This window comes from Bubalus kerabau, chromosome 6, assembly GCF_029407905.1.
Source record: "Bubalus kerabau isolate K-KA32 ecotype Philippines breed swamp buffalo chromosome 6, PCC_UOA_SB_1v2, whole genome shotgun sequence".
In the NCBI taxonomy this organism is placed as follows: Eukaryota; Metazoa; Chordata; class Mammalia; order Artiodactyla; family Bovidae; genus Bubalus; species Bubalus kerabau.
In genome coordinates this window covers 3927257-3933850 of record NC_073629.1, presented here as the reverse complement: position 1 = coordinate 3933850, position 6594 = coordinate 3927257, and the positions used below count along the sequence as shown (strand labels likewise).

At 42.3% G+C, this 6594-nt stretch overlaps 1 pseudogene; it reads left to right on the top strand.

Annotated features, from left to right (window-relative positions):
• The first annotated feature begins 238 nt into the window (after positions 1 to 238).
• On the top strand, positions 239 to 693 carry LOC129655854 (protein BEX2-like; annotated as a pseudogene).
• Positions 694 to 6594: the final 5901 nt, after the last annotated feature.

The window sequence follows — 6594 nt, the reverse complement described above, 5'->3', positions numbered from 1 at the left end:
AAAGACACTTTCCTTCCACAGGACATCGTGGAACGATCATATACAGCAATGCAGAAAAGACCAGGGTCACAGTCACTTCAAAAATCTTTATGGATCAGCTCCCCGCTGCCCTGAGCTCAGTGGGCTGGTATCGGGCAAGTGGAGCAGGTCTTCGGGTCTACGTGTCAAGTGTTGCAGCAATTCACTTTGCAGCAGGAATCGGGAGGAGGAGGAGACAGCAAGAATAGGCTCAGGAGCAATGATGCCCAAAGAGGAACAAGTGCTGAAAAATCTCACCATGTAAAATGACAACGAAGAAAATGAAAAAAAGGATGAAAAGAGCAAGATGCTAATAAAGGAGAGCCTTTGGCCTTCTCTTTGGGAGCTGGTGAATATTGTGTACCTAGAGGAAATTGCAGACGGTTCCATGTTAGGCAGCCTATTCTACATTATAGATGGGACATGACTCAGAGGCTTGGAAAGCCACAGGCGAGGATGAGAGAAGAGAATATAGAAAGGATTGGGGAAGAGATGAGACAACTCATGCAAAAGCTGAGGGAAAAGCAGTTGAGTCACAGTTTGTGGGCAGTTAGCACTGACCCCCCTCACCATGAGCATAATGATGAGTTTTGCCTTATGCCTGAAATCCTGATGTTAATAGGGAGACACACTTGCTTCCTAAACTTACATGTTCATGATGTACCTTTGTCATAAACCTTTTGATGCCACTCATTTCTGGTGGGCCTCAGATTACCAGCTTCTAGTTGAATGTTTTGACCCAGTCTGTAAGATTTTGTTAACAGGATAATTTTACCTGTTTCATGACAAGATGCTCACAGCAGGATCCTCTATGACCCACCTCCCAGAATGTTGGAAATAAAAGCAAAAATAAACAAATGGGACCTAATTAAAATTAAAAGCTTCTGTGCAACGAAGGAAACTATAAGCAAGGTGAAAATACAGCCTTCAGAATGGGAGAAAATAATAGCAAATGAAGCAACGGACAAAGAATTAATCTCAAAAATATATAAGCAACTCGTGCAGCTCAATTTCAGAAAAATAAATGACCCAATCAAAAAGTGGGCCAAAGAACTAAACAGAGATTTCTCCAAAGAATAAATACAGATGGCTAACAAACACATGAAAAGATGCTCAACATCACTCATTATCAGAGAAATGCAAATAAAAACCACAATGAGGTACCATTTCATGCCAGTCAAAATGGGGCTGCTATCCAAAAGTCTATAAGCAATAAATGCTGGAGAGGGTGTGGAGAAAAGGGAACCCTCTTACCCTGTTGGTGGGAATGCAAACTAGGAATGCCACTATGGAAAAGAGTGTGGAGATTGCTTAAAAAACTGGAAATAGAACTGCCATACGACCAAGCAATCCCACTGCTGGGCATACACACTGAGGAAACCAGAATTGAAAGAGACACATGTACCCCAGTGTTCATCGCAGCACTGTTTATAATAGCCAGGACATGGAAGCAACCTAGATGTCCATCAGCAGATGAATGATGAGAAAGCTGTGGTACATATATACAATGGAGTATTACTCAGCCATTAAAAAGAGTGCATTTGAATCAGTTCTAATCAGGTGGATGAAACTGGAGCCTACTATACAAAGTGAAGTAAGCCAGAAAGAAAAACACCAATATAGTATACTAATGCATATACATGGAATTTAGAAAGACAGTAACGATAACCCTACAAGCGAGACAGCAAAAGAGACCCAGATGTATAGAACAGTCTTTTGGACTCTGTGGGAGAGGGTGAGGGTGGGATGATTCGAGAGAATGGCATTGAAACATGTATATTATCATATGTGAAATGAATTGCCAATCCAGGTTCGATACATGATACAGGATGCTTGGGGCTGGTGCACTGGAATGACCCAGAGGGATGGTATGGGGAAGGAGGTGGGAGGGGGGTTCAGGAGTGGGAACACGTGTACACCCGTGGCGGATTCATGTTGATGTATGGCAAAACCAATACAATATTGTAAAGTAATTAGCCTCCAATTAAAATAAATAAATTTATATTTAAAAAAGATTTTAAAAAATCTTTATGACATCATAATGCTATTAACTGGCTGTGCAGTGTCATGAACTTAAGTTCCTTCAAGAAGTGTTGGGCATTACAAGAATATACAAACATTTACATAATGAATAGGTCCCTGGGTCCCAAGGAGCTCACAATCTAGTGGGGAAATGCATAATTATGGTGCATTATGATGAGAATTATCATAAAGTGCAAAATTCAAGGAACTCTAGGGAAATTCCAACTGGAGGAATCCAAAGAGGTCTGGCATGTAAGCTAGGAGGAGGAAATTTGAACTGGGTTTTGAAGAGTGAACAGGAACTTGCAAAGCCAAGAGCATACAAGAAAAAGAATCCAAAGAGTTAATAATGTAAAGAGACCAGGGAACACTGTGTCAGCAATTGCCAGCAAGCACCTAAGGGTCTAGCGGTAACAAATGAGTTTGGGAAGGAGGTTGGCTCAGATCCTAAAAGGTCTGGACTCACACGTGTTAGGAAGATTGACCATCATCTGTCCACAGGACAAGGGTGAGCCGTTAAAAGTTTCTGAGCAGAGGAGTAGAGCAATTAGAACAGTGTCCTGACAAAGAAAGATCACTCTGGAGGCTTTGTGGCCAACAGATTAATAGGTATCTGGGTCTGAGTAGATTTGATGGTCCTGAATATTTAATTAAATGAATTTCCTAAACACAAAAAGTATGATACATTTTAATGTGTTTTTCTCTCTCTCTCTCTCTATGGCAACTAATCTTAATTATCTCAGAACTCCTAGGTCAGGAAGATATCTCACCTGTTTATCTTCAGAGGGAACAAACCAAGGGTTTACTCTGAGTATTAAATATCCATTTTTATAGGTTTAGGATTTAGTTAAATAGCATTGAAATTCATATGCAGGTTACTGAAAGTGAAAGTACCTGGAAACGATAGAGGGGAAAATATTTAAAAGTTGCCACATTGAAACATTATTATTAAAAGAACAGAAAACTCTCCTTAAAAACCAATTCATTGTACCCTGGTGTCTTAATCTGTTCAGGTTGCTATAAAAAAATTGCTACAGACCAAGTGTCTTACAATAGGGATTTATTGCTCATGTTCTAAAGGCTGAAAGTCCAAGATCAAGATGCTAGAATATTTGAACAAGGACCCTCTTCCAGGCTTCAAGCTTCTTACATCCACACATGGTGGAAGGGGCCTCTTTTATAAGGTATTAATTCCATTCATGAGGGCTCCACCCACATTACCTAATCGCCTTCCAAAGACCCTGCCTCCTATTATCATCACATTGGTCTTTAGGCTTTAACCATAGCACCTGGGTTGCATTTGCTACAGATAAATTCATGTCCTTTGGGATCTTAGAGCATCTTTCCCCATTAGAAAGAAAGTCTGTGAAGGAAATATGATCCAACCTCTACCTGCCGGTCTCTCCACACCTGCTCCCACTCACCCCTTCTCCCCCACCACATACAGGGGCATACACCCAACACGTGTTATAATCCCATCCACCACTGTGATTTGGCTGAATCCAAAAGTTTAAAGAAGTCATCTCAAAGCAAAATAAATCGTGGTAATCATCCAGGACAGCAGACAGGTGGAAGAGGAAGAAATCTCAGTAGAGTCTAGCAAAAGGAGTGGACCCTGCATCCCAGGTGGCTCTGTGGTAAAGAGCCTGCCTGCCAATCCAGGAGACACAGGAGATGGGGGAAAGATCCCCTGGAGGAGGAAATGACAACCCATTCCAGTAGTCTTGCCTGGAAAAGTCCATGGACAGAGAAACCTGGTGGGCTGTAGTCCATGGGATTGCAAAAAGTAGGACACAACTGAGCAACTGAGCACCGAATCATGTATAGCAGGATACGCAATCGGATTGTCATCAATTCATTCAGGAATCAGAGCACACGTGGCACCTGCCCAGCTCTGGCCCAGGCACTAGGAATGCTAAGAGGGACAGCTGTCTATCTCTTTTGATGCCTACTGCAATTCCGTAATGACTTAAGCATTCAGAGGAGGGAAGCTGAGGCTCAGAGATGCCAATGCACTTCAAGACCAAGGATCCCAGCTTGGGAGTGGAAGGCAGGGGTGGTGGGAACAAGGCAAAAGACCAAAGTGAAAGCTGCACACTGAGCCACTAAGTCTGAGCACAATGTCAGGAGAACACATGGCACAAAAGAAGCTTCCAGGCTAGGGGCCAAATTTGCACACAGGGACCCCAGATGAGGGGGAAGAGCACTGTCTAAGCAAGAAGCCACACAAACCATTATGTTCCCCAAAGACCAACTTTACATTAAAAGCTCGTATAGATGAGATAGGTGATAGACAGACAGATATACGGGCAAACAGATAGACAGGCAGATAAATTGAAAAGGACTGACTTCTTAGCTGCAGTAAAGAGGTTTAGGAGTCAGTGGGTATAGTGGTAAACTATGTAGTCTCTGGAAACACAATGACCTAGGTTCAAATCCCAGCTCAACTGCCTAATAACTACAAGTAGTTTACTTAATCTTGTCGTGTATTAACAGTACTTATCTCAAGGACTTGTGAGAATTACATGAAATAATGCATTTCCTGTGCTTCATATAGTTCCTGGTACTCCGTGAGAATCAGTAAAAGTGAGTTAGGCCACTTCAAATTCAACAAGCCCCAAAATGAAATCATTGGTTGATTTCATAAACTAGTTCCTTCTGCACCTGGATTCACCAAAATCAGGAGCCATTCTCAGTTCCATTTCTCATAACTTTCCCCTTTCTCCACCATCTTCATCAACACAGCTAACATGTTCAATGAATTTCTATGTTCAGTGAATATGTTCATATTTCTGTGATGCTAAGTGCCATAGAAAATCTTTAACTGAGCAGAGAATCCCTTATGAGGAAGGTACTGTCATTATGTCCATTTTGCATTTGGGGAAATTGAGACTTAGGTTAAGAAACTTGTCCATGGTCATATAGCTAGCTCCATTAGACTAATTTCAAAACCCATACTCTTAAACATTGCACTGTATTGCTGGAACCAGGTACAGCATATTCCAAGTTCTGGGAAAAACATCTCAGGCAAACATCTCACTGTTCAGGCCATGTGCTCCTGGGGACCTGTGCAAGCCTTAAAACGACCTTGCTTAGTAAAGATTCACCCATACTTCTCCGAGGCAGCTCGAGGACCTGTATCTGTCTGCTTTGTACTGGTTGTGGGCATTCCATTTCTTCTGTTGTATGCAAAATGAATGTCCACAACTATCTGAAAAGGCTACTAAAATTCCCCTCCCTTAATCTCTGGAACGGCGAGTGGTGGCTGCATGGTGCTAGACTGGTGAGCACCCCACGTCCAAGGTCAGTAGTGGCCGTGAGGAGATACCCCACGTCCAAGGTAAGAGAAACCCCAGCAAGGCAGTAGGCACTGAGAGAGGGCATCAGAGGGCAGACAGACTGAAACCACAATCACAGAAAACTAACTTATCTGATCAAACGGACCACAGCCCTGTCTAACTCGATGAAACTAAGCCATGCCTTGTTGGGCCACCCAAGACGGACAGGTCATGGTGGAGAGGTCTGACAGAATGTGGTCCACTGGAGAAGGGAATGGCAAACCACCTCAGTATTCTTGCCTTGAGAACCCCATGAACAATATAAAAAGGCAAAAAGATAGGACATTAAAAGACTAACTCCCTGGGTTTGCCACTGGAGATCAGTGGAGAAATAACTCCAGAAAGAATGAAGGGATGGAGCCAAAGCAAAAACAATACCCAGCTGTGGATGTGACTGGTGATAGAAGCAAGGTCCAACGCTGTAAAGAGCAATATTGCATAGGAACCTGGAATGTTAGGTCCATGAATTAGTGCATTGGAAGTGTTCAAGCAGGAGATGGCAAGAGTGAACGTCGACATTCTAGGAATCAGCGAACTAAAATGGACTGGAATGGGTGAATTTAACTCAGATGACCATTATATCTACTACTACAGGCAGGGATCCCTTAGAAGAAATGGAGTAGTCATCATAGTCAACAAAAGAGTCCAAAATGCAGTACTTGGATGCAATCTCGAAAACATCAGAATGACCTCTGTTCATTTCCAAGGCAAACCATTCAATATCGTGGTAATCCAAGTCTATGCTCCGACCAGTAACGCTGAAGAAGCTGAAGTTGAACGGTTCTATGAAGACCTACAAGACCTTTTAGAACTAACACCCAAAAAAGATGTCTTTTTCATTATAGGGGACTGGAATGCAAAAGTAGGAAGTCAAGAAAACCTGGAGTAACAGGCAAATTTGGCCTTGGAGTACAGAATGAAGCAGGGCAAAGGCTAATAGAGTTTTGCTAAGAGAATGCACTGGTCATAACAAACACCCTCTTCCAACAACACAAGAGAAGACTCTACACATGAACATCACCAGATGGCCAACATTGAAATCAGATTGTTTATATTCTTTGCAATCGAAGTTGGAGAAGCTCTATACAGTCAGCAAAAACAAGATTGGGAGCTGACTGTGGCTCAAATCACAAACTCCTTATTGCCAAATTCAGACTTAAACTGAAGAAATTAGGGAAAACAACTTGACCATTCAGGTATGACCTAAATCAAATCC